Source organism: Panthera leo, chromosome A2 (genome assembly GCF_018350215.1).
Source record: "Panthera leo isolate Ple1 chromosome A2, P.leo_Ple1_pat1.1, whole genome shotgun sequence".
Taxonomy (NCBI): Eukaryota; Metazoa; Chordata; class Mammalia; order Carnivora; family Felidae; genus Panthera; species Panthera leo.
In genome coordinates, this window is record NC_056680.1 from 41,846,092 (window position 1) to 41,860,588 (window position 14,497).

Here is a 14,497-nt window from a genome sequence, read left to right on the forward strand (position 1 = left end):
AATTCGAAGCAGGCGCCAGGCTCTGAACTGTCAGGACAGAGCCCAACACAGGGTTTGAACTCACAAACCATGAGATCACGACCTGAGCTGAAGTCGGATGCTTAACCGACTGAACCACCCAGGCACCCCAAAACTTCAAATAATTTTAAATGATGGTATAGAAATCCCACTTCATCAAAATGAGAAATGGATTAAGAAGAAAATTGGTTCAGCACCTTAAAAGGAGACAAGTTTTACTCATTTTTGAGCCCTCAGTATAGTACTGGACACTCAATAAATGTTTGTTGAATAAATGAATAATCTGAATAAAGCTTTACCTTTTAAAAAAATGAGATGACTACTCATTCTCCAAATGAAATATAAATGCCAAAAGGTATGTCTATAGATTTTAATTTCCCTATAGACTTCCAAGCTGCAACAGCTGTTTTATATAGTGCAGAAATATTGCTCTTTCCCACTGACTCTGACCCTGAAAATACCTGTTACAAATAACTGAGCTCTCTAATAGTTCGTAATGATCCTGTCCTCCCAGCAGAACTAATCAGTGATTTGGAATCAAATTGGCAATTCTAAAAATGAGATATTGCTCACTTTGATTTCTTATGTGATTATCATCTTTGTATTAAAGGAGACAATTGCAATATGTTAGCATCAGTCAATATTATGAACAAACTTTCAAACCATGAGGTTTGATGATTACGACCTATTGTGATGTTATTTTTTAAACTTCTGTTGCTAATTGTTTGCAGTGATAAAGTTCATATTACACTGGGAAACTCGTAATTTTACTTAAATTTTTAATATTTAAGTATTATTTTGTCTTTTACCTTCCTTTGAGTTGTTTATAGTAATCTAATGAGTTTCCTATTATTTATATATACATATATATTTTAATGTTTATTTTCTCTTAGAGAGAGAGAGAGAGCACAAGTTGATCAGGAGTGGGTGAGGGGCAGAGGGAGAGGTAGACAGAGAATCCCAAACAGGCCCCTACACTATCAGCACAGAGCCTGATGCAAGGCTCGAACTCAGAAACCATCAGATCATGACCTGGGCTGAAATCAAAAGTTGGACACTTAACCGACTGAGCCACCCAGGTGCCCCTCCTATTTAGATTTTTCTTAAAATGTTATTAAAACCAAATCACAAAATTTGCCATGCTTATTATATTGACTGGTGCTGCATACTAAAATCTTGAAAACATATTTTTGAAAGATGTTAATAATTAATTTTAAAGGAAAAAAATCCATATTATTCCATAAATTGTTTATAAAAAAATATTTAAACCTGTTAGGTTAGTCATAGAGAACAGGGAAGTCAAGGCCATAAAATAATTCTCAAGGGGCCAGTTAGCATCACATGGAGAAAATCTCTTGACCAGCTTATAATTCAAATACTAACCCACTAACTGAAAGACCAAGGCTGCTATTCAGAGCGATGATTAAGTTAAGAAAATTAACTGGCTTAATGCAAATTCATAATAATAAATAATAAAAAATAATGAAACATACAACTTAGTTTGGGGTCAGAAAAACATTGCCTTCATATATGATAGACATTTTAAAAGTGTTATATATAGATTAAATGATTACAAATTCCAAATTACAGATGGCCTTGGTACTAAAATAAAGTTAATGCAGTCTTTCATACTGAATATATTTATCCATGGGAAAACAATCTAGATATAAGCTGCTAAACTTTGGGTACCTATCTCCCTCAGCAAAGTTAGATCTCACATAGAAGACAGTCTTCTTTGTCTTTCTCTCCTGATAGGCACATGACTTTGAGCTAATGATTTATAATTCAGTATAAATAAAAGAATAATTGTCATGTTTATTCTCTATTCAATTCCAAAAGAAAGATTTTTCTAAAAATTCTTATAAATTTTTCAGATAAGAGCTAAATCAGTGTATATCTTTATCACTGAAAACATCAAAGTTTGAGATCATCTATTACCCATTGTAAAAATAGGTTGTCAGTTATTTTTTCTCTTAAATAGTTAAAATTTAAAATCTGTATCTCAGTTTACCCGAGAATCTATTTACTTGTTACATTTTATATTTAGGTATGTGTGCTTAATTTATGTCTTTTTTAACAATGCAAATAATTCTTGATAATTTGGGGTTTTTTTGTTTACTTGTTCAAGTTGTATAGTAAGTATATTTTTATTGTATTTTCATTAATTATTCTCAGGTCATATTTGACTAACTGCATGGTAGCAACTTGAATTCCTAGCCCAGTACCTTAGAGGATTTTGAGGGGTTGTCAAAATCATACTTGAAGGAAACATTGCTTTGGGTGGAGCTCTTTTGTCAGTTACCACAATCTGGACCCCAGAGATCTCTCAAAGCATATAGGAGGGAAACAGAAATGTGGTCCATATCAAATGTCAGTCATAGTCATTTTATGAAAATGTCCTCATCAAGAAATTATTAACATTGTACCTGGGAAGTTCCCTCAAGTTTATTTAGTTTTGTCTCTGAAAGGAAGCTGCTCTCAACTCTTGGAGGACTTCCTTCAGTAGAAGATCACCTGCAAATTTACTGACACAGTATTTGAACAGAGTTTTAAAAATACAAATTGTGTTGTGCTTGGCATTGCTCTCTGAATGCTTTTAGCATTCAGGAATGTGTGTGGCAGAAATTGTCTTGATTATATTCCATAATGAGAGTATGTCAGAGATGTTACTGAATCTTGCAAATCAGTAAGCTGGAATAAGCATACCTGATGTTGGCCATCTTTATTTCAAGAGGTGTGTACATGCTCTGTGGATAACTGATGTTTCAGAAATTATTATCCCACATACTTTTTAGTACCACTCTTTTGTTAGTGTATATATTATAATCTGTTGCAAAGTGATAGAATGGATTATTTTTTAAAAAATAATATTTCCTCAGGGGCGCCTGGGTGGCTCAGTTGGTTGAGTGTCCAACTTCGCTCAGGTCATGATCTCGTGGTTTGTGAGTTCGAGCCCTGCATCAGGCTCTGTGCTGACAGCTCAGAGCCTGGAGCCTGCCTTGGATTCTGTCTCCCTCTCTCTCTGCCCCTCCCCTGCTCATGCTCTGTCTCAAAAATAAATAAATATTAAACAAAATAATAACAAAAAACTTTAAAAAAATAATAATATTTCCTCAGAGGCACATTTCTGTCTCTACTTTGAAGGTTAAGCATATTGACAACATAATCAATTATAATCATTGTGAAAAAGATGTATAATGAAGGTATGGCACATACATAATACTTTATCATAGAACCCATAAAAGCACAATATTTATCAGAAGTGTATGGTTTCTTTATACCAATTTACAATGAAGTGGGGGATAGTGTAAGGATGAGACATGGTTGAATCAAGGAGAAATGGTAACAGTGGAAGAACAGTATTTCAAATTCATAGTGCTGAAGTTGATTCATAAAGTGATTTACTTTTTTCAATCAAGTATCAATAGTATCAAATTCAGTTAGTAACATGTACAAGAGTTCCTTTGTGAATTGAGAAATATCTTTATTCAATTTGATATATCCCAGCCATCCTTAGTCAATAGCTCCCTCTTTAGACCTATGGGAGTTATCAACATTTATTTATGCCTTGGAAAATCAATTTACAGGGACTTTTGTGTAGGTACCTGCTGAAATCTCCCTAAATTAGTTTTGGAAGAAATATTTCCACTTATGGAACAGATAAAACCTCTGGAAGTGAAAGGTTGAAAATAAATTGTTAATAAAGTGCTGAAATTGGAGTAAAAATTATGTTTAAATATATTAATTTGGTACTTGTATATGATCCAATGGCAATAAAACTTAAACTTTTCAAATACAATAGTCTATTTTCAATCTAACAGATTAGTATATCAAACTGTAAGTTTTTGGGCTTATTCTTAAATTTCACTGTGTTTTATTTTCTTATTTGTCAGCATGGTTTAGTATTTCTTTTACTCTGCATGAGCACAACTCCATAAAGTTATATCCTTATTATGGGATTGGGTTAGCTTCTTTTGGTTTCAGTGATTATAGTTTTCTATCATCGACTGCAATATTCCTTATTAAAATCTGAAGCCAATATCAGGTTCACCTTATAAGGTTGCTTCTCTTTCTCTCTTCTTTAATTAACATGTTTATTTCCACAAATTTGAAATCTAATAGATTTTAGAGAGTTTTTAAGAATTTAACAATTGTTATAGAACTCCCAAAAAGAGATAAAATAAAAAGCATTATTCATTTTACCCCTATACAGATATAATTATACTTAATATTTAATAAACTTCCCTTTTTCTGTTTTCTGTAATGCATGTTTTTATAATATTGGCATGAAGCTGAAAAAATGTTTTTGTTTTTTTTAGAGAGAGAGCATGCAAGCAGGGTAGAGGGGCAGAGGGAAAGAGAAAGAGAGAGAATCTTAAGTAGGCTGCATGTTCGGCACAGTGCCTGACACGGGTGTCATTCCCACCACCCTGGGACCATGACTTCAGCTGAAATCAAGAGTCAGATGCTCGACTAACTAAGCCACCCAGCTACCCTGTTTTTTTTTTTCTTTTTAAGTTTATTTATTTGAGAGCAAGAGAGAGAGAGAGCATGTGTGCAGGTGTTAGTGGCGGGGGGGGGGGGGGGGGAAGCAGAGAGAGAGGGAGAGAGTATACCAAGCAGGCTCTGTGCTATCAAGGTAGAACATGACACACGACTTGATCCAAGAAACTGCGAGATCATGACCAGAGCTGAAATCAAGAGTTAGAGGCTTAACCATTTGCCACCCAGCTACCCCAGTATGGTTTTATATCTTTTCAAAAAGTCAGTATTACAACAAGAATCATTAATGATACATTTTATGCATTTCCCTCATGTAATTAAATATCTTTTGAAAATACCATTGGAAATTTCTCAATATTTCATAAACAGAAGTACCAAACTGACTTAGACATTGTTGCACATTTAGCATATTACTGCTACAGCTATATTTTTGAATGGCTTTCTCATTTTTCCCTCAGATAGTTTCCTGGAAGTGAAATGGTTGCGTGCAAAGGCAAGAAACTTTAGATATATTGCCAAGCAGCTTTTCAGAGTGACAGTACACAGTATTACTCCTAAAAAAGAGATTCTGATTTGAATGATTTCAGATTGATTGATTGATTGATTTATATGTTTATTTATTTTTAAGAGAGAGAAAGAGAGACAGCGAGCTGGGGAGGGGCAGAGAGGGAGACACAGAATCCGAAGCAGGCTCCAGGTTCCGAGCTGTCAGCACAGGTCCCGATGCGGGACTCTAACCCATCATCTGTGAGATGAGCCGAAGTCAGCTGCTTAACCGACTGAGCAACCCAGGCACCCCTAATGTTTATTTATTTTGAGAGAGAGAAAGAACATGCTTTTGTGAGGGGGGGAGGTGCAGAGAGAAAGGGAGAGAGAGAATCCCAAACCCGCTCTAGGCTGTCCGCATGGAGCCTGGGGCTTGATCCCAGGAATTGCTAGATCATGACCTGAGCCAAAATCAAGAGTTAGACGCTTAGCGATGGAGCCACCCAGGTGCCCCTAAGGTTGATAATTTTAAGCTAGAATTTACTTTACCAAGCTCTCCAGTTCACACCCACACATACTCACACGCTCCCCACCATACTAAATATCTTATTGACTGTATACTTATGAAAGCACTACTTTAAAATGAAGAGAAAATACCAGTCTCTCTTAGAAGTATACAATAGTTATCCTGGTGGCATTTAACTGAGGTGTTCCCAGTTATTATTTAATTTGCATTTTAAAAGCATTTATTATAAGTTAATGAATCAATTGATTCTCCAGGGAACATTTAATAAGATTTATTGCCTTATAAAATTTATATGGCTCTCAGCTAACTAACTGAAATTATAATTATTAGCAGTTGCATAATTACATTTGTGGTAATTCGGGAGATGACCAAAGACAGGAAATATTTATAACTTTTTACATTTTATGTAGAAACGGATGGCTTTAACATGTGATTTTAAAACATATTCATAACTTCAAAGCACCTGCATTTATTTTTTAATTTGAAATATATTTTAAAAATCTGTTAACTACAAATACAAGTCCTTCATCATAGCAGTAGTGCAGAGGAACTAAAAGGGCAATAAATTTAAAAATGTTAAATCCAGAGAGTTTAAAATGCTATATCGCCCAAGCAATCTATACCTCCCCCACCTGAAATGTAGAAGTTCCTAAAAGTTCCTAACCTTCTATAACTTATCTTCTGATGTTTTATGAGCTGTTCTCAGGCCACTCCTATTCATCCATTTCATCCCAGCCTTCCTGGCCCTAAGAACATAAGCAGCTCGATCACTCCCCTGAAGGCTCGTTCCCTTCCCTACATGGCCTCCTTCCTCCTCTCCATTCCACCAGCGCCACCTCAGCTGTCACTGAGACCTATCAATATCAATTCCTCCATGAAACCTTCCCTATCATTGTCTCCTCTTACCATTGCCTTCCTGATCTTTCAGAACATTTGATCTTATCTCTAATACTTTCTTTTTCCTATTCCTTCTGCCTGGTAACCCATTCCTTACTTATCTGAGAGAGGCACTAAATGATATTGTGCGAAAGCCTTGGCCACATGGCTTGCTTTGGCCAATGGTATATTAGCAAATGTGACACAGGCAGAAGCTTTCAAAGCCCTTGTCCATTGCTCCTCTCCTGGGTGAAAACTTTTCCACTACCATTCTGTCTGCTTACCTGCAAGGATGAACAACCACATGGATCAGCGGTGGGCCTTCCGAGCTAATGCCTCCCATGCCACCCCCCCCACTCCAGACTATCACCCAGCTAGCTGCTGACATGTAAGTGCCCCCACGATAAACAAGCTCAGGACTTTTCCTGTTGAAGTGGTCCAATTTGGTGATGTATAGAATCATGAGCAAATAAAATGGTGGTTGCTTAGGTCAGTACGTTTCAAAGTATTTTTTAATGTGGCAATACATAGTTGTTATGGTTATCTGCCTAACCTCTGGGACCTGTTTCCTCATTTATAAAATGAGGAATTGAATCCAGTGTTGATTGGTCCAAATGACATAGTATAATATCCAGGCCCTTGGATTGTAGCATCTAGACTCACACTGTCTAATTTCAACCTTGGCTTCATCATGTACTAACTAGGTTTCCTTTTTCCTGTTTCCTTAACATAACAGATTATTTTAAGATCTTTGTGCTTCATTTTTCTTGTAGAAATGTATATCATAACAGTATTGGTATATCAGGAGTATTTTGCTGCAAGTGACAAAAAAGCAGATTTAAATTAGCTTAAGGAAAAGAGGAATATCACTCAGTTCATTGAAAAAGCAAAGGGTAGCCTGTTGCCAGGTACTTTTGCTTTCAGGGGTTTAAACAATATCATTAGAATGTTGTCTCTCTCCACGTTTCCACCCCTCTCCTTCATGTTGCTAGCATCATCAGACTCTGGAAGTATTGAAATGGCTGCCAGGACCTTTACACCAATAACATTTCAGGTAAGTCCAGTGAAAGCGGAAAACCCCTCGCAAGTCTTATTAGCTCTGGTTAAATTGGTGCCTATCACGTGGATGGGAGAAACAAAATTTTGATTGTCTAGATGTAAGTCACATTTTCAACCTTGGACAGCACTGAGTATTCTGTATCTTGACTGTGGTGATGGCCACATAAATTTATATATGTGATAAAATTATACAGAACTGAATACACACACATAAACATGACTGCATGTGTAACTGGTGAAATAAAGTCTTAGATCAATGTCAGTTTCTTCTATGTACTATTGTACTATTGTTATACAAGGTGCTCTCATTAGGGAGGCTGGGTGAAGGTATACAATCTCTATGTATTATTTCTTACAATTGCATGTGAATTTACACTGATCTCAAAATAAAAACCTTAAAAAAAAAGCACCGAGCAGAGAATCTGACCCAAAGTTGACAAGGGCAGTAATTGTAATTGTTATTGGATTTCGAAAAAATAATGAACATCTTTCCTTAAAAACACAAACTTATAATCTCCTCCAGGAAGTCTTTTTGGTTTCCCTATTGAAAACCAGTTTGACTTTGTGAAGTACTCCACTTCAGAGAACATCACTGTTGCACTAATCAGAGACAGCTAAGTATCAGAGTTCTTCATTTATGGATTGGTTTAGATTATGAACTCCTGAAAGTAAGGGATATCCTATTTTTACTTATTCATTCATTTATTCATTTGTATTTTTTTCAATGTCTTAGCACACAGGTCTGTTTTCCACGTAGGACTTTCAGAAAAATGTTAAGATTTGATATTTAGGTGAAAATATATTTTTTCATGATTATAATGGTGATCAAAGCCAGACACTAGACATATTTCTTAATTGTACTTATATCAGAACTATTGTATGGCAGCTAATGTTTTTCTGAACTGGATTGTCTTTGGGAGTTTTCTTATCAGTGTTCAAAGAGACTCTGAAGATAGGAGATAGCTACAGAAAAAAGGGTTTTATTTTACAGGAGCCTGGGGATCTGAGATTAGCTATTGAATGATCATCACAGCAGAGCTCAATTCCCTTTTTATTTAGGTGTTGTGGGTTTCTGTCATAGAGATTTTAAGTAGAAAGGAGTTCATGATCTCCTCCTAAGGAGTTTGCTATTCAAGTGAATTTTTGGAAGCAGTGAAAAAAAAGGGCCAAGTGAGATTTTTAATAGAGGATTACTCTTCCAGAAGTCGGCTATAATTCTCATATATATAGGTTCTCTGGCCATGGCTGAGTGAACAGATAATAGCCTGTTTAGAATCGTTTGCCTTTGTTCAGTGAAGGGCATCCTGTCCTCCCACCACCCAGCCTTTTTTTGTTCATCACGCCCACCAAATAAGAGTGATGCCAAGTTCACAAATAGAAACCAAGACCATTAACATATCAAGCACTTCCAAGATCAGAATACTGCATAAGGCATGTGTGTTTTAATGAAAATCTAGACTCGAGGCAGCTGAAGTCTGCATTGTGTGAGTTTCCAAGATAAAAGTGTGATTTCAATGAGAAAAGAAACTTTTAACATTCAAAGTAAAAATCACTTCTTACATTTAGTGCCAATTAGTTTCCGATGTTACAGTATATATCATTGCCAAACTCCTTCCCAGTGGAAGATAAAGTGTGCATTCCTCCGCCTGATTTTCTTTTTGCCTGGGGGAATCTACCTGCTGTGGTCTGCCTCCTCCTGTAAACTGTTTTGAAAGTTGGTTATTTCATTTATGTGGAACCCATTCCTCTTGGGGACTGGTATTTCTGAAGGCCTTATCTGTTACCCCTTGGTTTTGCGTTTCTTCACTTGATAGCTTTGGATCTAATGTTATTGATCACTATGGTAGCGTGGCTCATCATGTTGGGGAAAATGAGGTTACTGACTCCATTTCCTTTTGTCTAGCATATGCTTTGATGAGCCCATATATTTCTTCTCCTTTTTTGAGTGTTTCCTTTTTTCTGTTCACCTTCCTGACACCTTTCTTACAGAGGCAGAGAAATACAATATTCAGGCATGAAGGGAGCGGGGATTACAAAAGAAAGGGAAATTTTGGAGGCTGGAGAGTTTCCATTTATCCTAGCCAAAAACAAACAAAAAAACCACACACACACACACACACACACACACACACACACACACATACACACACAAACTGTATTCATTTTCTATTGCTGTGTAACAAATTACGACAAACTTAGTGGTTTAAATCACTATGTGCTTATTATTGTGCAGACTCACTGGCTAGAGTCCAGACATGGCTTAACTGGATCCTCTATTCAGGGTCTCAGAAGTCTGCAATCAAAGTGGGCAGTGGGGGATGGTTCTCGCTCTTAGCTGAGACTTGGATTCTCTTTCACTCTCATTGAGGATATTGGCCGAAGTCAATTTCTTGTTGTTGTAAGACTGAGATCCTTATTGCTTAGAGACTGTTCTCTCCTTAGGCAGTTCACAGTGGAGCTCTTTGCTTTCTTCCTTCAAGGTAAGCAAGAGACTCTTCATAGCTTCACCTTCTTTTAAGGGCTCACCTGATTAGGTCAGGCCCAACCAATATCATCCCCATTTTTATTAATTCAGAGTCACCTGATGATTGACCTAATCACAGGACTGATATCCCATCATATTTCCAGATCTCACCCATTTATATAGGGAGGAGGTTGTATTGAGTCATCAGGGATAATCTTAGAATTCTGCCTACTGCAGGGGCAATGCCTGTCTTACTCATCATTCTCTACTTCTTAAAACTGAACCTGGCACATAACACACAAACTGTAATAAATTACCAAAAACACGAATGACTCACTGTCCTCATTTCCTGAATTATTACAAGAAATAAAATTTCAAGTCCATTGTTACTGATTACTTATCTTACACATTTGCAGCGACAAGCCTCCCAGATTTCTGATGATGGCTCAGTATAAATATTTGACTCTCTAACACATAACAGTTTAAACTAGGTGATGTACCCAGTTCATTTTAAAAATGCATTTTGTTAAGGATAGAAGACCAGTGGTTGCTCTTTGTTCTTCAAAACTAGCACCAATCTCCTGGTACAGATTCTGCTGCTCAATCACTAGACAAAGTGTAGTGGCTATACGCATTCATTTCTCTGGTTTTACGTGTTTGCATGCTGGCAGCTGGCAGATAAACCATGTTTTTGAAAGCTGCCTTAATATTTTTGAAAGCCTTTTCTTTTTAAGGCTTGTGTCTCAGCCTGTAGGGACTAGATCTCTGTTTTCATAAATTTCAGAGGGAATCCAGTGTTGGGCTCTGTTTTGAATTTTTGATAGCACTGTGAGTTGTGGACTTGGAGAGAATGATTCCATTCAGAAATGAAGTTTTCTTTTGGTGAAAGATGTTTAAGGAGACACATGCTTACATATATTTTTTTCACAATTGAATATAGTCACATGTATGGTTTATGTTATATATTCAACGTGAGTATGTTTCCTGTTCCTATATATATCCATCTATGTGTGTGAGTGTATGTACATGTGTTTTAGAAGTGTGTGTCTTTCTAATGATTCAGCTATTACATGTGGAACCTAGAAATCCTAGACTGAAACCCTAACTATAAATGCAGACAATTTGTTTTTTTCCAGGCCACCTGAGTGACGACAGTTTGCAGTGAAAAACTAGGGCCAACAGAGAGGTACCATTTGGACCTGGTGTGGCAGCCAGCTCTGTCTTCAGGCATCCTTCAGGGTTCCTGGGCTGGCTCCATCTGAGAGCCTACATCCTGGGCTGTGCATAAACATAAATAGTATTTTTATTCAAATGTCAAAATTATTATTCTTATAAACAGCTCAAAGTTACTATTTCTGAACCATCTGACACTCAGAGGTCATGGTGGAAAATGTCAGAATTATCTGAATGTCTGCCTTGGTGACAGTTGCATGGCCTGGGGTCTGCATCTGGCCTCGCAGCAAAAGGCCATGGGGCCTTGTGTGCTGCCATGGGGCCCAATTCCAGAAGGGGCTTCACCTTTTGAGAGCTCACGCCCAGTTCCAGGCCTGACACTTCAAGTGTTTCTGTGTTCTGTGACAGTGCACGTTGTGGGTCTCATTAGGCTGTGCCCCCGGACTGATCTGGGCCCAGTGCCAGTGACTAATCAGTTTGATATAAGGAGGTTTAATAAAGTGCTATCTTGATTATCTGTCAAAGTAAAAAAAAAAGGTTTTAGAGACCTATCTTAACTTTTTCAGGACAGATTTCGCACTTGGCTAGAGGCAATTGCAGTGTTGGGGGAAACTGACCTAAAATTAGGAGATGCTCATTAGCCACCAAATTATATAGCCTTTGGAAATCACTTAGCTCTCTTGCCCCTCAGATTCCCCATCTGTAAACTAAGAGACAATAATAGTCATGCTTCCTTAAGAAAGTAGTTGTGGGAATTAAGTTAAAGCACACGTACCTCAAAAATTCTTACTGCTTGACCTCTCCTAGCCTGAAAACCCCCACCTCTAGTACAGAACACTCACTTCAGAGGTTCTAATTGCTTATTCCTGGTGTTATGGAAGCTCTTTGTAGATTGAAAACCCCTTTAACAAATGTCAAGACATATTCCTAAATAGCACCTTACAAGAAGTAGGACCAATTTGATTTGTTTGGTATTAACATGTTCGCTTTAGTGTTGATCAAAGCACTAAATGGATTCCAAGTTCCCAAAATGTCTCAAATTCACTCACATCTTTCCATGTCCATGCCCAGTAGCCCTAGTCCAAACCACACACCATTATCTCTTGTTTTAGGGATACCATTCAGAATAGCTCACAAAGCATATTGGGAATACAAAACCTTATTTACTCACTGAACTGGTCTAAGGCTGTTTCAGCCTTTAAAGTGATAGGATCTGCCTACCTGGCTTCCTTTTCACCTGATGTTCCCATTACTGCCTGTCTGAAAACACACACTCTCTCTCTGTCTCTCTCTCTCTCTCTTCTTCTCTCCCTCCCTATATCTCCCCCACCTTTCTCTCTTCTTCCCTCCCTTCCTCTCTCTGGTTTTCTGTCTCTCCTTCCATCCCTCCCTCTCTTTCTCTGTCTCTCCCTCTTCCTCTCTGTATCTCCCCTCCTCTCCCCACCTCAGTCTCTTTCTGTCTCTCTCCCAAAGACACAGACACACACACATACCTCACACACACACCTCAATGGTACCTTTTCCCCATCTTCCAATTTCAAGTTTCATCTTTGGGGAATACTTTTCTGATTATTGCCCATCCCCACTACACTAGCTCTCCAGCAAATAGTCCTTTTAAGACCCAGTATTTCTGTTTTATCACACATTATAATTTTAGTCAAATGCTTAACTGTACATCTGTCCCCATTAAACTACCCCCGTCTTTTTTTCCAACCTCTGCCAGGGCTTTTCAAAGAGTGACTCTGAGTGACTCACATTTTTAAAATGGCCTTACTGATTTTCTTTTAGTCTCAGCTGATTGATTTAGAGCAGCTCTGTTAATCAAATATCTTTAAACCTTGGGTTGAGTTAACAGCTATTTCCAAGTTCTCAGAGACTAAGAATAGCCGGTTTTTGTTTTGGTGTTTTGTTTTTGTTTTCTTTTTAAATTTTAGAGTGAGAGAGGGCGCGTGCAAGCTGGGGAGAGAGGGAGAGAGAGAGAGGAGGGGGGAGAGAGGCAGGGAGAGAGAGAGGAGAGAGGGGAGGAGAGAGGCAGAGATGGAGGGAGAGAGAGAGAGAAAAAGAGAGAGGGAGACAGAGAGAGAGAGAGAGAGGGAGAGGGAGACAGAGAGAGAGAGAGAGAGAGAATCTTAAGCAGGCTCCGTGCTCAGCATGGATCACAATGCTGCACTTGATCCCATGATCCTGGGATCACAACCTGAGCCAAAACCAAGAGTTGGACGCTCAGCCCACTGAGCCATCTGGGTGCCCTGAGGATAGCCTGGAGACCTGTTTTTGTTTCTTCACCCATTAGGTTCTTAAAAAAAGTATTGAAATAATAAATAAATGGAATAAAACCAGCAGAGATGATTTGATGTTGACTTCATTAGCTCTAAATTGAAAGGAAACATTTCCCAGTATACACCCCTAATCTTTTGCAGTCTTACTAAGTGAGAAGTTCTCTCTTACCTGTGTTTCCTATAGCAGAATGAAAAACAAAGAGGAAGCGTCTCTTAGAATCTTTGATCTCTAAGTTATATGTGAGTTCAAGGATGTGCCGTAAGATGTTATAGAGCACTGATTTCACAATAGAGGTTCATCTCAACTCCAAAGAGTAAAAGTCAAGAAATGGGGAAAGCTTAGGAATACCTGCAGTTTATAATTCTAGATTGTATTAAAAGTCTTGCTGTGATTCAGGGTGAAACATTCAAAACTGGTGGGGTCTTTTTCAGGCCAGTCATCAAGAAGCAACTGACTTGAACATTTTGCCTTCTTTCAATTCATCTGCTTTTCTACACAACACAACACAACACAACACAACACAACACAACAAAATACAAATGGAATTATTTAAGTAATACTCAGAATTTCAAATGGTGTTAATGTGAAAACTAAACAGAGTCACAAAACCAGAGAGTTAGAAAGTCAGTGTATAGTAGAAAATCTTCAACCTCTAAGTATTTTACTCATCATTTATGCCTCAGATGGGTTACCTAAGTGAGTAAGCCTTAACGTACTACTAACTATGAGTTATTTAACTTTTCTACTCTTTACTTTCCTCATCTGTGACTGAGAATAGTAATTTGTACTTACCTAGTAAAAGCTGCCACGAGGAGTCAATAATTATCAAGGTTAAATAAGGTTGGCTAGTCCTTTCTTAATCTTATCCTAAAATTGAGATTTAAATAGTAAGAAGTCTACTCTTCAGGATCCAGGAATATGTATTCTAATAAAGAGTTGTTAATACATTTCTTGCTTTTCCAAAACCTCATTTCCAGCAGTTCTGTTTAAAGTGCTGATTGGCGTTAGTAATTATATTACTAGTAATGATAAGAACATCTGCTATAGAAGTAAAATTGTGAGTGAAATCTAACAGAAAGCTTTAAACCTATTACTTGCCGGCCAGTCCTAGC